Source organism: Oncorhynchus masou, chromosome 31, assembly GCF_036934945.1.
Source record: "Oncorhynchus masou masou isolate Uvic2021 chromosome 31, UVic_Omas_1.1, whole genome shotgun sequence".
Taxonomy (NCBI): Eukaryota; Metazoa; Chordata; class Actinopteri; order Salmoniformes; family Salmonidae; genus Oncorhynchus; species Oncorhynchus masou.
In genome coordinates, this window is record NC_088242.1 from 32,591,878 (window position 1) to 32,618,777 (window position 26,900).

At 44.0% G+C, this 26,900-nt stretch overlaps 1 pseudogene; it reads right to left on the reverse strand.

Moving 5' to 3' along the window:
• Positions 1-26,900, reverse strand: part of LOC135523826 (neurexin-1a-like) — a 74,766-nt pseudogene that overhangs the window by 38,502 nt on the left and 9,364 nt on the right.

Genomic DNA, 26,900 nt, shown 5'->3' on the forward strand with positions numbered 1-26,900 from the left:
CTGGTGGAGCAGAGGCTCATGGGAGGTCAGAGGTCATGGTTCCCATAATACCTCAGTGTGTCGGGTGTCGTCAACCACAGCAGAGACGCAGATGCTACAGCCAGAGACCAACACACACCCCTGCATGTGTGTGTGTGTGATCTTAGGGGTGCAGTGGTCATCTGGGAGTGAGCAGGGAACGCAGCCTCGGACCGTGAGGACCAACCCTCTGTTCAACAATACACAGACAGACAGTACAGTACAGCACAATAGTGTGGATGTGAGTGTTTGTGTATGTGTAATATCAGATTTAGGTGTAAATGTATGTGTGCACCCTATTCTCAGATTATGTGTGTGTACTTAGGTTGACAGTGTCTGTGTGCATATGTGTGTATGTGCTTTGATTAAAAGTGTGTGTATGTGTTTACCGAGGTTGACAGTATGGGTTAGTGTGTACCTAGGTTGACGGTATGTGTGTGTGTACCTAGGTTGACAGTGTAGGTGTGTTTGTACCTAGGTTGACAGTGTATGTGTGTTTGTACCTAGGTTGACAGCATGTGTGTTTGTACCTAGGTTGACAGTGTATGTGTGTGTGTACCTAGGTTGACAGTGTATGTGTGTGTGTACCTAGGTTGACAGTGTATGTGTGTGTGTACCTAGGTTGACAGTGTATGTGTGTGTGTACCTAGGTTGACAGTGTAGGTGTGTGTGTACCTAGGTTGACAGTGTAGGTGTGTGTGTACGTAGGTTGACAGTGTATGTGTGTTTGTACCTAGGTTGACAGTGTATGTGTGTGTGTACCTAGGTTGACAGTATGTGTGTGTGTACCTAGGTTGACAGTGTATGTGTGTTTGTACCTAGGTTGACAGTATGTGTGTGTGTACCTAGGTTGACAGTGTATGTGTGTGTGTACCTAGGTTGACAGTGTATGTGTGTGTGTACCTAGGTTGACAGTGTATGTGTGTGTGTACCTAGGCTGACAGTGTAGGTGTGTGTGTACCTAGGTTGACAGTGTAGGTGTGTGTGTACGTAGGTTGACAGTGTATGTGTGTTTGTACCTAGGTTGACAGTGTATGTGTGTTTGTACCTAGGTTGACAGTATGTGTGTGTGTACCTAGGTTGACAGTGTATGTGTGTTTGTACCTAGGTTGACAGTGTATGTGTGTTTGTACCTAGGTTGACAGTGTATGTGTGTTTGTACCTAGGTTGACAGTATGTGTGTGTGTACCTAGGTTGACAGTGTATGTGTGTTTGTACCTAGGTTGACAGTGTATGTGTGTTTGTACCTAGGTTGACAGTATGTGTGTGTGTACCTAGGTTGACAGTGTATGTGTGTTTGTACCTAGGTTGACAGTGTATGTGTGTGTGTATCTAGGTTGACAGTGTATGTGTGTTTGTACCTAGGTTGACAGTGAGACGGACACGGCCCCCATCCAGCTCCAGTCGGAGCGTGTCGGCTGAGTTCCGTGATGTTGTTGCCATGAGAACACCGTAGGCCCGCTGGGAGCGAAACCGTAGCGACACGTCCTCCGCCTCGGTGTGCATCGCTACGGGCAACTGGACCTTCATAAACTTACTACCATCATAGGACAGGATGGTCGCATCTAGAGGAGGGAAGGAAGCAGAAGAAGACATGAATATCTGCCAGTGACAAGAAAAGACAAGTCCAGACCAGCCCAGACCAGTCCAGATGAGACCAAATCAAGCCAGTGTTTCCAGTTTGATTTAAATGCCAGAAAATAAATCAAATTGAAAGCTGCTTATTTTCCATGAGACGGCTGAGAGAGAGATGGTTCTATCCTTTTTCTCTGTTTCTACCTTTCTCTGATCCTTCGTTCATCTCTCTCTCACTCCTCTCTCTCTCCTCCTATCTCTGTTTCCGTGGAAGACCGTTGGAGGCGAAAACAAGAGAACAGGAAGAGAGAGGCCTCATGAATACTAATGAGCTCAGTGTGTGTTTGTGTGTGTGAATGTGAATGTGAATAAGGGAGTGAATTTCAGAGGGAACAGAGGAGGGTTCAGTAAAGCGAGGAAGGATAGAGCAAAGGCGAGATGGGGAGAAGGCGAGAGAGGAAGAGAGTGGAAGAGCGGGAGAAAAGCTTTTGGCTAAAATGCAAATGAATCCTCATTAACTGGAGGTTAGCCTGTTACATCACGATAACATGACTAACTAACACATACGAGTGCACATACACACACACCTGAGTAATTTCTAAACAGCTGACTAATTGAAACTCTAAAATGGCACTTCAGCAGAGCACCTGACTGAGGAGGGGGGTAGAAAGAGGGAGATGGAGAAGGACAGATGATAATGAAGGCAGTATGTCTGAATGTGTCCTTCTGACGACTGTTCTGGAATAAAACTGAAGCAACAAACAGATCTGAGAGAATATTGGGGACAAAGAGATAGAGAGAGAGAGATGAGGGATATGGAGAGAGAGAGTGAGAGGGATAGAGAGAAAGAAAGAGGTAGAACCCGCAGGTAGGAGTAAACATGGCAAACCACTCTCTCCATCTGTTTCTCCATCTGTCCATCCTTTAATCCACTGAACCACCAGTTACTGAGGCTCTCTCTCTCTCTCTCTCTCTCTCTCTCTCTCTCTCTCTCTCTCTCTCTCTCTCCCCCCTCTCTCTCTCTCTCTCTCTCTCTCTCTAATTTAATCTCTCTATTATGGACAGATCTGAGGTGTGTGTGTTTGTTAGACATTGGCAAGAAAATGAATTACCATGGTAACAGAATCAGCTGCTTCACCATGACAACATGCTCGCTCTCCTCCCTTTCTGACTCATCTTTCTTTTCTCCATCTGTCTCTCTCTCTTCATCTTTCCCATAAGCCTCTAAGGGATTCACTTCATCCATCACTCACTCAATCTACCTTCTTCCATCTCTCTCGGTCTGTCTCTTTTTATATGTTTTGTTGGTTCAGTGTGGCTGTTCAGGGGAAGTAACTATACAGTAGACAATGCTTTAATAAACCATAGACTAAATAACACCACCTCCTTCCCCCTCTCTCCATCCCTCCATCTCTCCCCATCCGCTCACCTCTCTCACAGGCCCGTCCCAGGTATCCGGTCCCAGAGCAGTCACACACGTATCTGTTCCAGCCCTCCCTGCAGAGGTAAGAGGTTAGGGTTAAAGGTCAAGTGTCAAGTCAAGGGTCATGCCAGATTAGATCCGACTACAGACTACATACACTGGAATTCCTCAATTCACCCTTCACTAAAGCTTGTCCTAGGCGCTGTACTAGAGCTTGGTTAGCGACAGTTGTTATCCAATGGAGCGCTGCGATTGGTTGGCCAAAATTCTGGGGCGGGGCATTAGTGAAGGGGCCTATTGGTCGAGTTGGTCGAGCATGGCACTTTCACCGCCAGGGTTGTTTTGATTTCCAGGGCCATCCATACGTAAAATATATGCACACATGACTGTAGGTCGAAATGGATAAAGCCGTCTGCTAAATTAAATATATAAATTCAAGGTGCTTTATTGACAACGGGACAGCAGGTAGCGGTTGGGCCAGTAAGCGAAAGGTCGCTGGTTTGAATACTTGAGCCGACAAGGTGTAAAATCTGTCGAGCAGGGCACTTAACCCTAATTACCCTCATTTGCTCCAGGGTCGCATACTACCATGTAAAACAACACATTTCACTGCACCTATCCGGTGTATGTGACAATAAAACATTTTTGTTATCATTTTTTTTTAAATAATAAAATCATTTTTGGTAAATATGTCTAGATAATGTCTTCTTTCTGCCTAAAAGTCAGTTAAAAGTGAAGGTAGTCCTTTAGAAACAGTCAGGCAGATGTCAAAATAGTACAGTAGACAGTAGACTTGACTTGAGTAAGTGGCGATGAAGTAGTACAGTAGTACCTGCAGGTGGCGCTGTGTTGGCAGGGGTTGGACAGACACTGTTTAGGAGGCTCTCTGGAGCAAGAGGGCTTAACCCCTACAGCCCTCTGAACCTCAGCCAGACGACGGATGTCCTTACTCTGACCGTCCACAAACAGGTCTCTCACGCAGCCGACATAGCCGTAGTTCAATAACGCTGTCCACACCTACAGAGAGGAGGAGAGACAGATTACACACACACACACACACACACACACACACACACACACACACACACACACACACACACACACACACACACACACACACACACACACACACACACACACACACACACACACACACACACACACACACCTCAGTAGGGAAGATGAGTCCTTGGCGATCCTCTGGTAATCCTCCTAGGTACAGAGTATCGTCCAGGTCTAGAATCTCACTGTCCCCTGGAGCTGTGTACGCTGTACGCTGTGAGTTCACTGAGATAGTACCTACACACACACGCACACACACACACACAGGTTAGGGTGAAGGGTGGTCAATGATTAGGGTGCACTGACTATAAAGTTGAGAGTCTGGTAAATGGCTCAAATGTAAATGTTAAGAGACCTTTCCCCTCTGCCCCTCGCCACTTGCCAGACCGTCATTGTAAATAAAGAATTGTTCTTAATTTACTTGCCTTGTGTAATGGCAAATACCAAGAAGGTTATGATGCCACTTACTACCCAGATAGCACATAACGTTCTGAGAACCATATGTTTCTTCGAGCTTGGTGAGAGCGTGGTTGTCCAATGATTATTTTGCATACAACTTTCCCACAACTTCCTGGGAACAGATGTAGACTAACAGTGAAATGCTTCCTCATGGGCCCTTTTTCAACAATGCAGAGTTAAAGATAATTGAAATAATAATAATAGAAATAGTGACACAGGGAATAAATACACAGTGAATAACAATAATGAGTATTGCATTTACGGGGTAAATGAGGTAGCGATGTACATATAGGTAGCGATGTACATATAGGTAGCGATCTACATATAGGTAGCGATGTACATATAGGTAGCGATCTACATATAGGTAGCGATGTACATATAGGTAGTGATCTACATATAGGTAGCGATCTACATATAGGTAGCGATCTACATATAGGTAGCGATGTACATATAGGTAGCGATGTACATATAGGTAGCGATCTACATCGATGTACATATAGGTAGCGATCTACATATAGGTAGCGATCTACATATAGGTAGCGATCTACATATAGGTAGCGATGTACATATAGGTAGCGATGTACATATAGGTAGCGATGTACATATAGGTAGCGATGTACATATAGGTAGCGATCTACATATAGGTAGCGATCTACATATAGGTAGCGATGTACATATAGGTAGCGATGTACATATAGGTAGCGATGTACATATAGGTAGCGATCTACATATAGGTAGCGATGTACATATAGGTAGCGATCTACATATAGGTAGCGATGTACATATAGGTAGGGTTCGAGTGACTAGCCATGGATATATTTCATTTATTAATGTTGGACTGGTTTGACATTGGGAATGTTCTCAAATTGTTCCGAGAACGTTGAGAAACTAAATGTTCTTTTGTGGGAATTTCAGTACGTCAGTATGTTTCCTACAGGTTTCCTCCTGGTTCTATGAAACGTCACATTCTCAAATTGTTCTGAGAATGTTAAAGAAAACATTCCATAAAAACCACAAGAACGTTTCAGAGAATTGTCCCCAGCTGATCTTAATGAGTGCTTGTTTCCTTTGAAATGGGGTCTGTTTGAATAGAATAAAATGAAAAGCTTTGTAGGCGCAGAAAAACATGGCCTGCTAGCTCCATCCTGATGGCGCAGTGGACGAAACCAAGATTATTGGTTTGAATCTCACTGATGCCGTATCAAAATAAAAAATAAATGTGTTTGCATGATTAATGCCTAAGGAAATGAATTTCTATGTGTCCTATCTGTGCTTGGAGTTAGCAGTTTTATTAAAAAATCTTATTGAAACATTCAGTGAAAGTTTTAAGGAAGTTATTCAAAAACCTCCAACTAGCCTATAATTTCCATTCTCAGGGAGTTAATAAAACTTTCAAGGAACCAGAGTAAAACGTTCTGAGAACCTCACTGCAGCCTAAAAATGAATGTTCCCAGAACAGGCTAAATGTTCACTTCTGTTCTCAGAACGTTTAAAAAAATAGATTTACCGGTCAGGAAACGTATGGATTCGTTCCCAAAACAAATCAGACACAAAAAACGTATGTTCCCACAACACCCATGAAATGTGCTTGCTGGGTAGTGACCTGGGAATAATTCCAACACACAATCGAATAAAAGAGAGAAATCCGAGAATAAGTTTAGTCCATTTATTGTCCTTCTCTACTTCTGTCATTGTCATAAACAAAAAGAGTAAGATACAGTTAAAAATGGTCTATATTCCCAGGCAGACTAATTCCTACCCACACAATCACTTGGCAGCAAAATATAATCAATGAGGACAAACCGGGTGCTAAACAGGTACACTACATAAACATCTCATTCCAAAATCATGGGTAATACAATGGAGTTGGTCCCCCCCATTTGCTGCTATAACAGCCTCCACTCTTCTGGGAAGGCTTTCCTCTAGATGTTGGAACATTGCTCCGGGGACCTGCTTCCATTCAGCCACGAGCATTAGTGAGGTCGGGCACTGATGTCAGGCGATTAGACCTGGCTCACAGTCGGCATTCCAATTCATCCCAAAGGTGTTTGATGGGGTTGAGGTCAGGGCTCTGTGCAGGCCAGTCAAGTTCTTCTACACACCGATCTCGACAAACCATTGCTGTATGGACCTCGATTTGTGCACGGAGGCATTGTCATGCTGAAACAGGAAAGGTCCTTCCCTAAACTGTTGCCACAAAGTTGGAAGCACAGAATCATCTAGAATGTCATTGTATGCTGTAGCATTAAGATTTCCCTTCACTGGAACTAGCCCGAACCATAAAAAACAGCCCCAGACCATTATTCCTTCTCCACCAAACTTTACAGTTGGCATTATGCATTGTGGCAGGTAGCGTTCTCCCGGGATCCACCAAACCCAGATTCGTCCGTCGGACTGCCAGATGGTGAAGTGTGATTCATCACTCCAGAGAACTCTTTTCCACTGCTCCAGAGTCCAATGGCTTTACACCACTCCAGCCGACGTTTGGTATTGTGCATGGTGATCTTAGGCTTGTGTGTGGCTGCTAGGCAATGGATACCTATTTCATGAAGCTCCCGAAAAACAGTTATTGTGCTGATGTTGCTTCCAGAGGCAATTTGGAACTCGGTAGTGAATGTTGCAACCGAGGAATTTTCTTAAGCAATGCGCAAATCAGCACTCTACCGGTGCCATTACTGTTAGCTTGTGCAGCCTACCACTTCGCAGTTGAGCCGCTGTTGCTCCTAGATGTTTCCACTTCACAATAACAGCACAGTTGACCGGGGCAGCTTCTGGCAGGGCAGAAGTTTGACAAACTGTCTTGTTGGAAAGGTTGCATCTTGTGATCCACGTTGAAAGTCACAGTTTGCCAATGTTTGTCTATGGAAATTGCATGGCTTGATTTTTATACACCTGTCAGCAACGGGTGTGGCTGAAATAGCCCGAAACAACAGATTTTGAAGGGGTGTCCACATACTTTTCTATATATAATGTAAGTACAGGTAGATACAGTATAGGGATGAAATAAATATAACACAAAACATAATAAACGGCACCTAGACCTGGTTACTAAAAATCAATCAGATACCTGAGCGCCCGTCCCTCTGGAAGTCGACATGGTACCACTCCCCATCATTGACCTTCCTGTCGATGGCCTTGGTCTTGGTGGTTCCTGAGCCCATGTCCAGCAGCAAATACAGGTGACCATCCAGCATCTCGATGGCAAAGAAATCCACCTGCAACAGTAACGGCAACAATAGAAAAAAACAGTACAATATGAACATCAACACCAACAAAAAGTATAAACATCAATATAATATGAATGTGTGTGTGTGTGCGAGGGTCGGTGCGAGGTTAATGTGTGTGTGTGTCCTTACCTTTAGGGTGGGGGGTGTGCGGGGGTCTTTGCGCTGCTGCTGTCGTGGTTTCCCGTGGCTGAAGAGCATCAGTCCGTTGGGTTCTGTCGTTCTGAAGTCAAAGGAGATTGACCCCGCCTTCTTGGCGCTCCACTTGCTTAATGCCACAAACGACTCTGGGGTGTCAAAGGTCACAGGATCGAGGGTCGCCACACTCTCACACTTAAACGCCACCATACCGCTCACCTGATGGATGGGGAAGTGCATTTAAAGTGCAACACATTTTTACATCAAATAGATGCAGTAAAATAAAGTGAAAGAGCGAGGAATAGAGCTGTGCGGCAATAGACTACTGAAGGTTTAGGATGTGATTTGAGACCAGTGAATAAGAAACTACGGAGTCTTACCTTCATCTTAGCATCTCCCTGCTTAGCCAGCCGAGACAGCTCCAACCGTACATCATTGTTCTTATACACCACCTAGAGGTCAGGGTTTAGGGGTCAGGGCAAGGGTCATGGGTAAGAAGTTAAGGGAAGAGAGCAATCAATAGTCTGGTATATCCCTCTCCTTGTCTCTTCTCCTTCAGTTACAATGTTCAGAGCTAGTTGGACAGAAGAAGCGAAACCTCAGGTAGCTCTGTCATGTTGCTTCCTCCAAACTTGTGTTGTCATACCAGTCTAGATAAAAGAGAGGACACGAGGAGAGGAGACGAAGAAGAACTTATGAGGTGCAGTGCAAAAGGCTTCAGTTCATTAGGGTTCAATATAGAACTGCTTTCTCTCTCCATCTTTGTCTCCAAGTGTGTGAGCAGCATTTTCATGGCTGCAATGTCACTCACACACACATATTCTGCTTTCATACATCAGACCTTTGTCTGTGAACTGTGCAGAACTCAGCTAAATGCATAACTGAAATACCCTTTTATATGTGTGTGTGTGTGTGTGTGTGTGTGTGTGTGTGTGTGTGTGTGTGTGTGTGTGTGTGTGTGTGTGTGTGTGTGTGTGTGTGTGTGTGTGTGTGTGTGAGAGAGAGGGAGAGAAAGAGTGTGTTTGTGTGTATATATGTGTGTGTATGTGCATGGGTTTGGGTGTTGGTGTGTGTGTGTGTGTGTGTGTGTGAGAGAGAGGGAGAGAAAGAGTGTGTTTGTGTGTATATATGTGTGTGTATGTGCATGGGCTTGGGTGTTGGTGTGTGTGTGTGAGAGAGGGAGAGAAAGAGTGTGTTTGTGCGTATATATGTGTGTGTATGTGCATGGGTTTGGGTGTTGGTGTGCATGAAATGTTGTACAGGGCTGATGATCAGTCATGCGAGTGTGTTCAGTCGTACATCTTAATTATTTCCCATGGATTAGCATATGATCACATTAGATATGTAAATGTGTCTCTGACAGCAGCCTGCCTACAACACCATCAGTTCCAATCAACCACACGCACACGTTATGTACTTCTATCCTTGTGGGGACCTAAGATTTACATTCAAAATCTTATTTTCCCTAACCCTAACCCCTTACCATTATCTTAACCCTAATTCTAACCATAACCCTAATGCTAACCCTAAACCTAACCCCTGAGCTTAAAATAGCCTTTCTCCTCATGAGGATGTGGGAAATGTTCTCACTAGGGAGCATTTTCCTTGTTTTACTATCGTTGTGGTGAACTGTGGGGATTTTAGGTCCCCACAATAGAAGAACCAACCAACACACACACACACACGCTAATAATACTGATATCACTCTGTTGGCACATCATCTGTCAGTTTGTTTGTGAGTTTTTATGTGTCTGTTTATTTGTGTGCGTGCACACGCATTTTTGTGCATATGTCCGTGTTTATGTGTGCACGTGTGTGTGCGCTGTTGGTCCTTTTTTTGGAGCAGAGCGGATGGATAGAGGGTCTCGGTGGCAGAGCTAATTAGCATGTTAGCGCTTAGCGCTGCATCTGCTCCCTCAGCAACACTCATCGCTGATTCTCTCTGATGCTGCAGCCTGCACAAGGGAGGATGGTGTGTGTGTGCCTCTGCCAAATGTGTGTGTGTGTGTGTGTGTGTGTGTGTATGTGTTTGTGTATCTCTCTGTCCCTTACTACTGTATACAGTATGAGATCATGAGTGTGTAGATAAGCCTGTAGGCCTAGCTCTGTATATGAAGGATATTTGCATATGTAGATGTGTGTATTCATGTGTATGATATGTAGATTTGTGTTAGTGTGCATGTGTGTACTCCCCACCTCTTTGAGGCAGCCCATGAAGTTGTTGCTAACAGGAGATCCAGGGAGGTCGGCAGTACTGGGACTTCCTCCCACATAGAAGAAATCGTCTGAGCCCAACATGGTGTAGTCTTCCTGGGTGTAGCCCGTAGTGGTCAGAATGCCGTCCACAGAGATGGTCACCTATGCAACAAAGCACAGGGAAAGGACACGCTATACTCACACCAAATGCAGCGCTACGCGCTAGCCAGCCGAATTGGTCTGCCCCTTTCTGGCTTGGTAGGGTCTGGGGAGGTGGTCTGGTCTTGGCTGTGGTTGGTTGGTTGGTCAGTGGATTGGTTGGTCAGTTGTTTGGGACTGGTCTGTGATTTCATTGGTCTAGCTGTGTTTGGTTTGTGTGATTTGATTGGTCTAACTGTGTTTATTCTGTGATGTCATTGGTTTAGCTGTGTTTGGACATGTTTCCTGTCTGTGTCAGGAGGTGGTTTGGGCTCGTTAGAGTATTATGGAACCAATTCCATTCTCAGGGCAGATCTGTCCTAGAGGTAGAACAAATGCAAATCTGAGTCCAAGTCTGTGTCCTTTATACTCAAGCTGTAGTCGAGTTACAATTCCCTTGTTAGTGCTAGAGGCTGCGGTCCAAAAAACTTTCAAGATAAGTTTATTATTTAAAATATTTTGCTAATACTGTAGCTACCTAACATTTGCTGTTGTAGCTAAGATGTTGTACTGGAAATACATGTAATGATAGGGATGGACTTTACTTGACAAAGTCACAAGTCTTTGAACTTGAGTCCAAGTTCAAGTCAACAATGGCCAAGTCCGAGTCAAGCTCCAAGTCATGGAAATCGTAGAGTCCTGGACTTGATTATTACATAAAACTGCCCTAAAAGCATTTTACTAATTTGTGTTTGAAGTCATTTGCCCTCAGGGCATCATGGACAAGATGCTATGCATATAAATTCTGCCCTGGGGGTGACCTTCACCCATACATTTATTGCCTTTATGTTGCATCTTAACAGTCAGTTCCAATATTTAGGTACATGGTATCTATCTATGTTCATTATTTTGCCATCTATGGTATTAGCTTAGCATTGCTTGCCCCCTTGTTAAAATTACCTGACTAATAGGCAATTTATACCTCTTGCATTGCATGGAGGAAATGTGGAACTCCCCATTTCATCCACAGACAATGGTGCGTTGACGAATTGGGGGAAGTGTTTCTTGTAGATTCATTGCCTCAATTCTGTATCTCCACTCTGAACAACGCAAAAAGTATGACTTCTCTGCTGTTCTGCCTAAATATCACCATGAGCACAAGGCAAGAGAGTAGGTGTTGGGCTTAAGCAAAAACCCTTTATACCATATACCAGGGTAATTCGAAATAACTACGGTACGATTTTCAATACCGTTGCGGGTACCCCAGCCTTGAGGTGGCTGCGGGAGTGTGTGCTACACCGGTGCTTAAAAGTATACCTTTAAGAAAACTAAGATGTGTCAAATAAATTATGTTCAGCTCAGGTATCCAGCTTTGCATTTGGTTTGCTAACTTGCTAGCTAAGTGGCTAGATATCAAGAACAAGCTTCTTGGCTACAGCAGAGACATTCTAGCCTGACTACAAGTCTCTTTAGTGAACATTCCACTCCTTGCCATTGCCAAAGAGACTGGCCTTTCTGCAATTTTCAAATATGAATATTCTATCATTAATGAGCTCGAGGAGAATAGAGGAGTTGATCCTAATCCTAATTGATAGCTCTCACAGCTATCCTCCAATCACAATGATTATCCAAATATAGGTCACTTTATTCTCCATGGAACACATATACGGCTGCTATGCAACCGCTTTCTGCTTGTCCAGGTGAAACTAGTCTGTCAAAAGTAGCTAGCTCAAGTCTAAATCCTCAAACTAAATATATAGGCTACTGAAATTACAACCACAAAACCTATTTGCTTTGATTTTAAGCCTCAAAATACAACAACTTGCCTAGCTAACAGCTAAATGTTTGTTTTTTATTTTGTTATAATTTTTATTTACATTTTTGATGCTCGGGATGCTGTCATGGAAAATATTTATGTTATTTCAAACAACCAAAGAGCAACTCCGTCGTTAATCCAGCTACATATATACGTTGAGATTGCTGAAAGGCCAGTATCTTTGGCAATGACATGGAGTGGCAAGGAGTGCAATGTTAGCTAAAAAGACTGGTAACCAGATTAGAGGCATTCAATTCACTCCTGGATCAAGATCCCCGTTGCACTAAATTGTAAATAAAAAAGTGTGTATAGTGTGTGCACTTATGGTAATAGCAAATACTCCGATATGATACAGAAACTGAATGACGGTATGAAAATCTGGATACCATCCAACCCTAGTGGGTGGATTGAGCTCAACGGGATGGCGGAATTTGCCCCAAATCAATGTCCCCTATTGTGCATTAGGGAATCTAGTCACCCAACATATGTTATTTTCAATCATTTTCAGGCTCCAGTTCAAGCAGTAATACGATATGTGTCGAGTTTTAACTTCTTATGGCAACGTTGATGCTAAAGAAAAGCAGCACTCAGTCTTCTTTGTCAGTGAATCCACAACACCTCTTGACCTTTTTGCCACAACCAATTGTAATTGATCTGCCATGAGTACAACCAAATGATGAACATTGGTTCTATAAAACGCAAACAAGCTTGTTGTTGATTAGCAACAACGGCTAACCCACTGGGTGGTTTAGAGTAACATGTGTACTGTAGCTAGCTCAGGCTATAGCTAGCATTAGCATTAGTATCTAGCCAGGATTACCGTGGCTATTGGTAGCATTAACATCAGTAGCTAACCAGGACTACCCTGACCATATAGCACTAGCATCAGTAACTAACAAGGATTGCCCTGACTATATAGCATTTGCATCAGTAGCTAACCAGGACTACCCTGACTATATAGCACTAGTATTAGTAGCTAACAAGGATTACCCTGACTATATAGCATTAGCATCAGTAGCTAACCAGGTAAATCAGGCAAGTGTTAGTAAGGCCTCAACAGAGGCTCAACAGCCACAGTGGTTAGTGTGTTAGTTAGCGTGCAGCTGTTAGTGTGTTAGCTAGTAGTTAGTAGTCAGTTCCAGGTTAGTAGAATAGTAGTTTGTAGTGTGTTAGTAAATGGTGTCATTGCGGTTAGTTGTGTTGAGTTTAGTGATAAACAAGATGTTAGTAGTGATGATGGTGTTGGGGGTTACAGTGTGTGAGCGGGTAGGGGTGATGGGTTAGATTGTGGGTGCGTATGTGAGTGTGTGGAGTGGGGAGTTAGTCAGATCAGCAGGTCTGAATGATGTGACACACATACTGACTCACACACGGACACGCAGAGCGTTAGATGGGTTAGTCATGTCATTCCACACACATGCAGCCTCCTCTCTCTGCATGCAGTCAACAGCAGGAGGAAGACAGGAACGGGAAAACGGATGACAACAGCAGGATGGACAGCATACAGAGGAGGAATGGAAAGAGATTAGGATTTTAAAACAGTGGGGGAGGGGGGTTGGCCTTTCTCTGTGTCTAATGGACCAATCAGAGAGGCACCATGAAGTTGTACCATGCATGGGGAGCGGCCAGTCGCGTGCAAGTGAGGGATGAGCCAATCAGGACACGCCTACATATCAACCACAGGGAGATGGGGTGAATGTTGGAAAAAGGTAAAAGGAAAGGTAGAAAAAAATTGTGTGGCTCGGAAGGGAGTGATAAGCGTAGAGTACCAACCGCCGTCATCCTGTCCTAGTATAGTTCTAGTTGTTCTACGGCTCAGAAAAAGAAAATAGACAAACCCAAACTAAGAAACAATTAGAATGGTATCTACCGAACAATGGAGTTTGTTTACCATAGCGTGTCCAATGCCTGAGTGCTTTGTGGGAGACGGGGAGAAAGGAAAGCAAAAAGTGTGAACAGAACAACTTCCAGAAAAGAAAAGAAAAGGTAGAAGGCCAGTGGAGGTTAGAGAGGAGTGGAGAAGGCAACAGGTTAGTAGTATGACACATTCCATGGATGGAGGTTAGTTAGTATTACTAGCAGGTTAGTAAGTACAGTTAGTAGTTAGTAGCTGGTACGCACACACAGGCAAACAGCAGAAGACTATAGTTAGCAGCACCATTGTACCCCCAGCCTTGACGCTAAAGACACACGCAAGTGCACACACACAAACGCATACACACTGTACATACATACAGTGAGTTTAGCAAAGATATGCCCTCTTTCATTCTCTCTCTCTCTCTCTCTCTCTCTCTCTCTCTCTCTCTCTCTCTCTCTCTCTCTCTCTCTCTCTCTCTCTCTCTCTCTCTCTCTCTCTCTCTCTCTCTCTCTCTCTCTCTCTCTCTCTCTCACACACACACACCCTCTTTCTCTCAGCCTGTCTTTCCCTCTCACCCTCTTTATCCCTTTCTCTATAACCCCCTCTCCCTTCCCCTCTCCCCCTTCCTTCCCACATCCCCCTCCCCTGCTGTTGCCAGGTTACCTGTCTCAGGTTGCGCGTGACCTTGACATCGTGCCATGCGTTATCGTTAAACTTCCCGTTAACCGGCTCCACCAGGGCCTCGAAAGCCCCGGACCCCAGGTTGATGACCAGTGACACGGCTCCGTTCTTTAAGGCCAGGTTGACGTAGTCAGCCGACTTTCCCGTGTGGAGCATCAGGCCGTTCCTCTGCAGGGTCTTAAAGCTCAGGGTGATCTCATCGCTGGAGGACTGGATGGGGCTGGGAGACAGGTCATAGCAGAAATACTCTGATCCCTTAAATGTTGCTAAGTAGTCCTCACGGGCTGGAGGGGAGAGGGAGGGAGGGAGGGAGGGAGGGAGGCAGAAAGAAAGAAAGAAACAAAGAAAGGAAGGAAGGAAGGAAGGAAGGAAGCGATTGGGAGAGAAGTGGGGAGAAAGAGAAACAGAAAACATTCCATGTTTGTTTTTAATGTGTAATAATATTTATAATATGATATCAAGAGCCCCATTTTGAATGTGTGAACAGCAATGTTAGTGAAAAACGGAAACCTAATATCTAATTCTTTGGTTGCTCATCCAGTAGTCTGGAATGAGTTGATTGCATCGTTCATGAGTGAGTTGACATTGAACCATATGGATCTGTCGTGATACTTCACTTTCTGATGAATTCAGCAGTCATTATGCATTCAATAGTCATTTGGCCTCCCGAGCTGTGCAGCGGTCTAAGGCACTGCATCACAGTGCTAGAGGCATCACTGCAGACCCTGGTTCAATCCCAGGCTGTATCACAACTGGCCGTGTTCGGGAGTCCCATAGGGAGGCGCACAATTGGCCCAGCATCTTCGGGGTTAGGAGAGGGTTTGGCCGGGGTAGACCGCCATTGAAATTAAGAATTTGTTCTGAACAGACTTTCCTAGTTAAATAAAGGTTAAATCAAAAATGTAATAAATCAAAAATTAAATCTGTCATCTTGTTAGCAGAGGAATGCTGTGTCGTTTGAAGTGATGTGTTCTTAAGCACCTATCAGCAACTAGCCATGCCAGCCAAGTAGCGCAGACAACCAGAACAGCCAACCACAGCTCAGACAGCTTCAAGCCAATATAGCTACTTACCATGTCCACCTTTTCTGACTCTCAAGGACACTAGACTATCTCATTGTATATCATACACATACACACACATGCAGGCAGACACACATGCACACACAGACACACCGGGAAGAGATGAGTGAGGCAACATTATCTATCTTTCTTTCACACCAATTCCCCTCTCCGAGTCATCCTTCCCCACTTCCTCTATCACTCTCTCTGTTATCTCTCACACCTCCCTCCTCTCCTGTCCTCCTTCCAGCAGTATCTAAGGCAACCCCCTGAGCCTCTGGCACTGGCAGCATCCTCTACACGTCACCACTGACTACAATAGAATGTAACGATCTACAATGTAACACAATACAATAAAATGTAGCGATAAGAATATCATTTAACATTCTTACATCAATTATATTCTAACATTCTTATATCGATTATAATTTCATTTAACATTCTTATATAGAATATAATTTAGCATAATTGAATCAATTGTATGCCAGTATGTGTGCCAGGATGTAAGTGGGAACAGAAAGGTCTTTGCCAGCATGTCATCATGGGTGTGACCGTGTTCTGGGTATAATTACCTCCCTCCCAGTGTGTGTGTGTGTGTGTGTGTGTGTGTGTTTGTAAATATTGGTGTATTTGAGTCAGGAAAGCTATTACCAACCCAGAGCCTGCAGCGAGTCTTTACCGTGGAGGGAGAGCGAGAGTGAGCAGGAAACACACGCACGCACACACAAATGACAGGGCTGAGTGTGAGAGGAGACAATTTCTCACAATGAAGAAATCACCCACCCTTCCACCACCATTCTAGATCTAATTTACAGTCACGCCATTCGATTTCAGGCAACCATTCTGCCATTTTGGCTCTTATTTACAGTCACGCCATTCGATTTCAGGCAACCATTCTGCCATTTTGGCTCTTATTTACAGTCACGCCATTCGATTTCAGGCAACCATTCTGCCATTTTGGCTCTTATTTACAGTCATGTCATTAGATCAGACAGCAGGACATAAAACATCTCGACATCGATCTGTGGGCCAGCTCACGATTCTATCACACACGTACACACACATACACAAACACACACACCCACTGCAGCTGATGTGGTGGCTCTTTTCTCTTCTTCTCAGCCTCTCACATAGTCATTTGCCATTTCCATGGTAACCCTGTGCAATAGGGCTACAGCTGTGTGCATGTGTGCGTGCGTGTGTTTGTGAGAGAGGGTGATTGAGTGAACAGTACATTATCAGGGACAGCTGTACTGAATCAAAATGGCGGATAGAGAAACAGCAGGCTGACAACACTACCTGAGAGAGCGAGAGAGAGAGAGAGACATATGCTGGTGTATCTAAATCCACAGTAGTAGTCCTGTAGTCGTGGAGATAACACGCTGCACCTCATTTCAGCTAACCATGCACTTATTCTATCAGCTCCTTCCAGCCTGAGCACACACATGAATGAGCACACATACTGCATATACACACACAAGTCTACACATCGTACTTACACCATGTGTACATACTAGCACATGCATTTTTTGAGACACTCGCCCACACATACAAATGGATGTCCAGCTCTAGAATGTATGCTAACCACAGGAGGCTAGTGAGGGGAGGACGGCTCATGATAATGATCGAATGGAATGGTATCAAACACAAGGAAACCATGTGTTCGATACCATTCCATTTATTCCATTCCAGCCATTACAATGAGCCTGTCCTTCCCAACTAATGTGCCACCAGCCGCCTGTGATGCTAATGTATGCTAATACATGCAGACTCCAGATATTAACCTTCAGTCTGGTACATAGAGCCAAGTTACACCCTAAACCCTTTACACTTGTATCCCTTAACACCATAGAGCCTAGTTACACCCTAAACCCTTTACACTTATATCCCGTAACACGTACACCATAGAGCCTAGTTGCCTGACCATTCACCCTGAATGTATTTCCACTGCTCTCTTCATAGCTACATACACTCAGTCTGAAAAAGTCATCCTAGAAGTCGTTTGTTTGACTTCAAAATGAAGGGCATTGTGTAAAACAAATTCATCTGTGATTGGATGGTCTCTAATATATCTAACTAATCAGAATATCAAAGTTGATGGCATCATCATGAAGGGAAAGACTGTGTTCACATTCTAGAAATTGTTAGAGAGGGGGTGGCAAATCCAGACTCATCGTGGAGACGAAACATCAGTTAGCCGGAGCGATGTGGATGGGTAGCCAGGCAAATCGACTCTTTAAAAAAAAATATATACACTACCGGTCAAACGTTTTAGAACACCTACTCATTCAACGATTTGTCTTTATTTTTACTGTTTTCTACATTGTAGAATAATAGTGAAGACATCAGAACTATGAAATAACACATATGGAATCATGTAGTAACCAAAAAATAAAAATAGATTTTATATTTGAGATTCTTCAAATAGCTACCCTTTGCCTTAATTACAGCTTTGCACACTCTTGGCATTTTATCAACCATCTTCATGAGGTAGTCACCTGGAATTAATTTCAATTAACAGGTGTGCCTAATTAAAAGTTAATTTGTGGAATTTCTTTTCTTCTTAATGCGTTTGAGCCAATCAGTTGTGTTGTGACAAGGTAGGGTGGGTATACAGAAGATAGCCCTATTTGGTAAAAGACCAAGTCCATATTATGGCAAGAACAGCTCAAATAAGCAAAGAGAAACGACAGTCCATCATTATTTTAAGACATGAAGGTCAGTCAATACGGAAAATTTCTTCAAGTGCAGTCGCAAAAATCATCAAGCGCTATGATGAAACTGGCTCTCATGAGGACCGCCACAGGAATGGAAGACCCAGAGTTACCTCTGCAGCAGAGGATACGTTCATTAGAGTTACCAGCCTCAGAAATTGCAGCCCAAATGAATCTTCACAGAGTTCAAGTAACAGACACATCGACATCAACTGTTCAGAAGAGACTGTGAATCAGGCCTTCGTGGTCAAACCACTACTAGAGGACACCAACAAGAATCAGAGACTTGCTTGGGCCAAGAAATATGAGCAATGGACATTAGACATGAGCAATGGACATTACATTTGTTCTTTGGTCTGGAGTCCAAAATTGAGATTTTGGTTCCAACCGCCGTGTCTTTGTGAGATGCAGTGTGGGAGAACAGATGATCTCTGCATGTGTATTTCCCACCGTAAAGCATGGAGGAGGAGGTGTTATGGTGTGAGGGTGCTTTGCTGGTGACACTGTCTGTGATTTATTTAGAATGCAATTTAAACAGCATGGCTACCACAGCATTCTGTAGCGATACGCCATCCCATCTGGTTTGGGCTTAGTGGGACAAACATTTGTTTTTCAACAGGACAATGATCCTACAGTCCTCCAGGCTGTGTAAGGGCTATTTTACCAAGAAGGAGAGTGATGGAGTGCTGCATCAGATGACCTGGCCTCCACAATCACCCAACCACTACCAAAATTGAGATGGTTTGGGAAGAGTCAGGCCGCAGAGTGAAGGAAAAGCAGCCAACAAGTGCTCAGCATATTTGGGAACTCCTCCAAGACTGTTGGAAAAGCATTCCAGGTGAAGACGGTTGAGAGAATGCTAAGAGTGTGCAAAGCTGCCATTAAGGCAAAGGGTGGCTATTTGAAGAATCTCAAATGTATTTTGATTTGTTTAACACTTTTTTGCTTGCTACATGATTCCATATGTTTTATTTTGTAGTTTTGATGTCTTCACTATTATTCTATAGCCATAGTAGTACGGCCTCCCTGGAACAAATTAGGGTTAAATGCCTTGCTCAAGGGCACATCAAAATATTTTTCACCTTGTCGGCTTGGTTATTCAAACCAGCGACCTTTCGGTTATTGGCCCAACACTCTAACCGCTAGGCTACCTGCCACCCTGAAACTAAAACCCTTAAAATATATAGTGCACACTGGCTTCTAGCACTATTTAACACCTACAGACTGGTCTCTGTTACCTATAGCCTGGTTTCTCTTTACCCCTAGTCTGAAACCCCCCCTACCTCTCTCTCTCTCTCTCTCTCTCTCTCTGTTGCCATGACAATCTCTCCAGTTAGAGCTCAGTGTTTTGTCTTAAGCTAGATAAGATCAGTTTTATCCCAAGACTCTCACACGCACACACACACACACACACACACACACGCACACGCACACACACACACACACACACACACACACACACACACGCACGCACACACACACACACACACACACAAACCCCTTAACGCAGGTCATTAAGAAATGATGATAAAGTCAGAAACAGCTTCGGAATGGGCATCAATAACAAAATGGGTTTATAATTAATGGTCTGGCTACTTCAGCTGGCCTAGTTACAACTCACAAGTGCAATGAATGATGCTGCACCCACATAGGCAACAATGTTGTTGTTTTAAAAAATGCAATCCCCTGTGTGAATAAGGTCTATTGGTTAGGCACTTGGCCCAAATTGAACCTTGCTAATATTCTAAATTACAATAAACTTGTGAGTTAGTTGGGGGCTAGCTATGTCAGCCATGAAACAGAACATTACCTTTGGTGACTGAAACCACAGGGAAGACGAAGCTGCCAGTAGGTAGTAACTATAGCCAGATGACAGATGAATGTTACAACACACCATTTCTAAATTCCATACACAGACTCATTGACAGGGGAAAGATAAGAACACCTTTTTTTCTTATCACCTGAAAGCTCTACTAAACATATCCTGGGAATAAAACATCAGAAACAGGTTTCTTGTTTTATTGTTTCCACCTGCCTCGGTCGAATTCGCTGTCGCTGTTTAATCGAAAACAATGACATCCAGTTTCGTCTTGCCGCCATTGCAGCATAAGTACAGCACATGTTTGTGTTTGTGTCTGTGTGTGTTTGGGAGGACAGCCAAATAGGACAGCCAAGCCTGTTACTCTATGGTGTATAGACTGGTGTAGATCATCTCTGCCCAGATAAATACTGTACCTTGTCTATCCCCTCTCTCCTTCTCTCTCCCTCCCCTCCCGTCCCCCCCTTCATATCAGAAGGGCTGTTCTGTCTCTCTCAGGTATATCAGGGCTCTGCCCATTTATTTTCTCTCTCTGACCTTCCCCCCTCATCTCCCAATTGCATTAGTCGTTCTTTCTGCTCCTCTGAAACACTTCCCTATACATCCCCCTCTTTCCCTTTCTCTGGCCCTCTCTCGTCCTCCCCCTCTCTCTGTCGGTCTGGTGTGTGTCTGGTCTATGTAGTGGTGAGGGTTAGTAGTGTGTGTGTGTGTAAAATTAGTTCCTTTGATTGCCAACGCTTTATGAGTCAAAAGTGATGAGTCACAATCCACCTCCCTCTTAACACATACCGACTCACGCGCCTGCAGTGCACCCCACCAACACACACACACATATGCATGTATGCATGCACACACATACCGTGAAGAGAATGCACAGGCAGCCTTACTCATGCATATTTACACACAACACACACAGAAAGAAGGCACTCGATAAAGGTTATTTGTGTGTGTGTCTGTGAGCGTGTGTGTGTGTCTTTGAGCGTGTGTGTGTGTCTGTGAGCGTGTGTGTGTGTGTGTCTCAAATGTCATGTTTAGAGAACGCTTGTTGTGTGATGATATGGTTTGATTTGTCCTCTCTGTAGCACACACACACACACACACACACACACACACACACACACACACACACACACACACACACACACACACACACACACACACACACACACACATACTAGCTCACCACAGCCACACTGTAAAGGGGTTGCCATGAATTTGACAGTAACTTACAGGCAGCTAGTGGTAAGTTACTCTATTTCATATTGCAGTACACCTAACCTACTGTAATCTAAACACAGTATCAAAGCAAGTACTGTGTAAGGAAACAGTACAATACCATAAAATTGGCTGTACATACTGTAAGTAAAGTCAATGTACCTGTAATCGTAACGAATGAATGAAGGAGTGAAATTCATTGAGGGGAGATGGGGTTTGTATTTCTGTCTCATACAGCTGACATAAACCTTCTCTGTCTGTTGTAACGGATATTTCAGTTGCACAAGCAGGACACAGCCCTTACACATTGCATTTCGTGTGATGATGTTAGCTAATCGTTGGAGTTGTTGCCGTATCGTTGCTACTCGCCACTACTACTTTGACTGCCTGCCTGCCTCCTGCTTAGCCAATGTTCGCAATGTTTATTAAAAAATAACATCAAATCGCTAATTAGACTGCGTGTCTGTGTCTTGCTTGTGTTTGTATGCTGTCTCGATAGCTGAATGTAATTACACACTTGAGTTGTGCATCATGACACGAGAGTAGTCTTCTAAACAACATCCAAAACACTTTATTTCCTTGGGACCGATGAGACAGACACCAGTCACATGCCCGAACGCATGTACGCACACACTGATGCCAGAGTGAGTTTGACTGGAGCAGGACTGACTGACTGGCACTTTGGAGATACAGACCCTAGACATCTAAGGACTTCATCTCGCTCTCTCTCTCTCTCTCTCTCTCTCTCTCTCTCTCTCTGTCTCTCTCTCTGTCTCTCTCTCTGTCTCTCTCTTTCTCCCACCCACCCACCCACCCACCCACCCACAGACAACCCCCCCCTCGCCCGCTTCTTGAGAGAAACACATTTCAGATAGTTAGCTTCAGAAAGCTTCTTTACTCTGAGCCGACGGCCACTTCAGCCCCTTCTGACTGCTTTTGCATTGCTGCGTGCACACACACACACACACACACACGCACACACACCACCTGCACGTACAGCAGCCACATGAACAAAGAAACATTCCAATTCCACACACATACAGCATCTTACATTAGTACAGTGTGTAGCCATTCAGTATAGCTCACCGCCATACATTCGAGCTCATAGCCATACATAGCCATAAGCAAGAAGGAATCGTATACCTCTGAGCTTTCCTACAGTCAGATGTTGAAGAGAGAAAGGGAAAGAGGGAGGAGGGAAGGAGGGGAGAGAGTAAGTTGGTTGTGTGAAACTAAGAAAGCAAAGGGGAACCATTTTGAAAAGGAAGAAAAGCAGCGCTGGTGTCAAACAAGACCAAAACACTCCCAATGGAGCAGAATACGTGTTTTTTTAGAGCACCATTACACCATATTGTATTAGATCTCTCTCTATGAGTACCACACTGCAAGCTAAGCCGCACTCCCACCACCAACTACAGTATGCTGTATGGAGGTTTAGAATGTAAGAGACAAACTACTAAATTCTGTCACTGATGCATTCCAAACCGTGTTTGATTACCTCTGAGTCTGAAGTGGTGTGTTACAGTACAGTGCCACTAAAGTGAGCAGTGGTAATAGTAGTATAAGTAATACAAGTAGTAGTGGTGTGTTTGTGTAGTTGTCATGTGCCTTTACAGACAGGACAGAGCTACAGCAGTGTGTTTGTGTAGTTGTCATGTGCCTTTACAGACAGGACAGAGCTACAGCGGTGTGTTTGTGTAGTTGTCATGTGCCTTTACAGACAGGACAGAGCTACAGCGGTGTGTTTGTGTAGTTGTCATGTGCCTTTACAGACAGGACAGAGCTACAGCGGTGTGTTTGTGTAGTTGTCATGTGCCTTTACAGACAGGACAGAGCTACAGCGGTGTGTTTGTGTAGTTGTCATGTGCCTTTACAGACAGGACAGAGCTACAGCGGTGTGTTTGTGTAGTTGTCATGTGCCTTTACAGACAGGACAGAGCTACAGAGGTGTGTTTGTGTAGTTGTCATGTGCCTTTACAGACAGGACAGAGCTACAGAGGTGTGTTTGACAGCGCTGCTTTAATACACTTTTGTTTAATTTAATACACTGTGAAAAACTACATGAACAGAGGACTGGCCAATAAGAGGGGAGTTCCCATGTGCAGGAGTCAGGCAATGGGAGGGGAAGGGATTGCTGCAGGGAGGGGTTAGGATGAGGCACCAAAAACCTGCAACAGACATACAAGCCGCAACAACACACACACACTAGTGATGCGCGGGTCAGCTGTTTGTTCATTCGCACCCTCCCGCAATTGCTAATAACCCACCCGGAACCGCCCGACTATATGTGATAGAGTGAAAGTCTGAGGTCCGAACTCCGACCCTAAGCCGCAAATATAGAAAATGCGCTGTACAGAGAAGGCGGAGCAATTTTCTGACAGGCCTTTTAGATAAGCCTATGTTCCTGCTTTTCATTTAAGACATTTTATTTGCATTGGCTATTTGTTAGTCAACTTGTTTGTAATTAAATACATGCAGCTTCTCTTCTGTCTTACTTGTTGCCCTAGAATACTAAATACACCTTCACTCACCAGAATAATGTCATAAATCGATAGAATGAAGCCTTGAATCTAGTTGACGTCGGTAACATTTTTTCTTTAATCTCTGCTTCTCTCATGCAGCAAAGACATTTAGAGACCGGGGAGAAAATTCAATAACAAAATCAAATGGAACGATTTTACCTTTGACCGTTTTTAAGCAAATCAAAAGCTCTGAAAACTACCCAACATGTTCCTGATGAGAATTCAGTTTGGCTTGGATGCATATTTTATGGTTGAAATACTATCAGCTTTTACGATGCTGATAACGATAGCACTTTTACAGACGGCCCCTAACCGTGCAGTCATTCTCCCAAGATGCTGAAAGAAATCCTATTTCTCCACTCCTGTTCCCGAGTCAAAATGTACATTTGGTGTATCATTTTACTGCAAGAAATGCTTCATTCTGCAGGAGTTAATATTATATTAGGCTACATGTGAAAGGTTAAAGACACAACAGTCAGTGTCCAGATTTCAGTTACTATTCCATTTAACCCACTGTAATCATCCTCTTTTACCTCTTCACCAAATCTTCCCCATACATTAGGCTACCTACTGTTCTGACCCTCCTTCTATTTATTTTCAACTCTCCATTTCGTAGCTTTTCTCTTATTGAATTCAACTCCGACATTGGCCTATTTGCCTCAGTGGATCGACGTTAACTTTTCCTGCCCAAGTCCCAAAAACCATTTGGCAATGGCTGTGTTTTTGGCGAGCGTACAGTTAGCCCCTAAAGCTTAGGCTTAGGTTACACCCTACAGGCAAATCAAAATAATAAATAAAAACCTCAGTGTAGCCTATAGATATGAACTCCACAAGAATGATACATTTATGACATTTGAACGTATTATTTTCTCTTTATTCAACACGCCCGCCCGCCACCCACCTGCCCTTCATCCACATAATATTTTAAAACCCTAAACCCGCAGATATAACCAGGGGGACTGCGGGTTATGAGTCAACCCACGCATCACTAACACACACACACATGCGCACACGCACACACAACAAACCGTCCATGGAACCAGACCTTGATCTAGGATCAGTTCATATCCTAACACTAAACCCATATCCTCACCTTAACCACACATCTGGGATCAGTTAAGCCTCTCCATATTCTAATATACCCAAAAGAACCCAATATAGACAAAAATCAAACCTGACCTTGGATCAGCGTCTAGGGTCCAGCGGTGATGAGGTTTGGGGTGAGGGGTGTGGTGGGGGTGGGGAGGTGGGGAGGTGATGGGGAGCAGCAGGAACGGGAAGTGATGTCATAGTGATGTAATAGGTCGTACCTTGGTCGCCGATCATCAGGTGAGCCAGACCTTAAAGGAAGACAAGAGCACAGTCAGCACAGCAGAGGAGCATGACGTGGTTTTGTCCACACACACACACACACACACACACACACACACACACACACACACACACACACACACACACACACACACACACACACACACACACACACACACACACACACACACACACACACACACACACACACACACACACACACACACGTGCCCACACACACCCGCTCAAACATACACACTCAGACACACACTCACACACCATCATGATAGCTACCGTTGCTAACATTTGCTCACAGTGATGCTAGTGTGCGGTGAACATTAGATAAAAATGTCGTCTTTCTATTAAATACTGTATATAGTTAGAATAGCACAGTGATTCTCAGTTTGGAAATTGTAGATACTTAAATTGTAGACATAAATTACAATTTGGAAATTGTAGACAAATAAATTGCAGACACTACCAGGGTTATCCTTACCTAGTGACGCATTCCTGTAAAATGTGGGTACGTTCATTCAGATCGTTCAACTGTAACTGTTACAAGCTGACAGTTCACTGCAACTGAAAGTCTTTTTGAACGCACCCTTGACCTGTGTGGAGCACCAACAGCTGGTAGAGGGGGTTCTACAACCATCCCTGCCACCCACACGTCTAAGACACACACCATGTTTAAACTTGTTGCTCGCTCATGTTGGTGTATATGTGTGTGTAGCTTCTACATATATCAAATAACTGCGGAATCACACACACACACGCACTATGTACACTGGTCTTGCTCTCCTACCTGTTTAAAAAACGAAAATATTGTATCTATCATTCGCGAAGGGGGTGCTGAGTTAGTCAGCCTTCCAATGACCTTTCTTTTTATCCCCTGGATTGTTTGTTTATTCTTTGGTGCCATGCTGCTTTTTTGCACTTTGACCTTAGTAATATCATGTTTATATTTGCTATTTTATTACATGTATACTTTGTAATTGTCCTAGGGTATCTTGTAATTGTCCTAGGGTATCTTGTAATTGTCCTAAGGTATCTTGTAATTGTCCTAGGGTATCTTGTAATTGTCCTAGGGTATCTTGTAATTGTCCTAGGGTATCAAATCAAATCAAATGTATTATTATTATTACTCTGTCGGTCTCTAACCTCTTATCAAACCTTATTATTACACTGCCCGTTTCTATCTTTGAGTGGAGAGCCACTTGAAACCTCCGGTATATGTCCATGAATGGATCTACTTATCTGTCCATGAAGGGAGTCTACTTACCGTCTGACTGCAACCCACATACAGCACACACACAACCTACACACACACAGCCCACACACCTTTCGGTGCCCAAATCAGACATGGAAGAAAGAATGGGATAGGTGTAAAGAAGAAGAGAGAGGGGGGGGGGAGAAAGTGAGTGAGAGAGACCCACCTGGGTTGTAGTGTTCTGGGAGCGTCCAGACGAAGGAGAGAGAGAGACAGACATTCATTAACACGCCATGCACAGCCGTCTGTTACCACGGGTACACAGATGCACACCCACACCATTACCTTGGTTACACACATGCAGATCCACCCAGACATCACCATGATACCATGTGGCACTGATAGCCTTACATTCTTCCACACGCACGCACGCACACACACACACACACACACACGTCAGGGT